We start from the raw sequence: 558 nt of genomic DNA, 5'->3' as shown, positions 1-558 counted from the left end.
TACCTATACCTGCCTGGTCCTCCGAATCTTCATCAGGCTCCTCAGGTGCAAGAGTGGGGACATAGGAGGATGGGAAAGTAGGTGGCACAATAGTTAGCTCATGACTCTTCTCCCCATCTCCTATGTGGATGACACCAACATCATCTGGAAGCTGAACAGTCTGGAATGATGATTCCTCTGAAATTTGAGACTGTTCCTCAATGAACTGAGTGGTCATCTGCCCCATCTGATCAGGCAAACTCTGAATGGAAGCTCTGAATTCCTGCTGAAACTCCATATTCTCCCGCCGGAACTGAATGTTCAGAATGGTCATCTGCTCCAATAACTCCTTCAATGTAGGCTCAGAAGCAGAAGGTTGAGGAGTTGCTTGGGCAGGCTCATGAAACTGCGGCTGTTGTGGCTCCTGAACAGGCGGAGAAGGCATACAAGGAGTCTGGAATGATGGTTCCTGATATTGATGCTCTGAATTACCATACCATCCCAAGTTAGGATTCGTCCACCCAGGATCGTCGCTATAACCATACCGCACAGGGGAGAATTTGTCAAGAAACTGATGCT

Source organism: Vigna radiata, unplaced genomic scaffold, assembly GCF_000741045.1.
Source record: "Vigna radiata var. radiata cultivar VC1973A unplaced genomic scaffold, Vradiata_ver6 scaffold_382, whole genome shotgun sequence".
Lineage (NCBI taxonomy): Eukaryota > Viridiplantae > Streptophyta > Magnoliopsida > Fabales > Fabaceae > Vigna > Vigna radiata.
The sequence above is the reverse complement of the archived record's forward strand: the minus strand, read 5'-3'. Positions refer to the sequence as shown.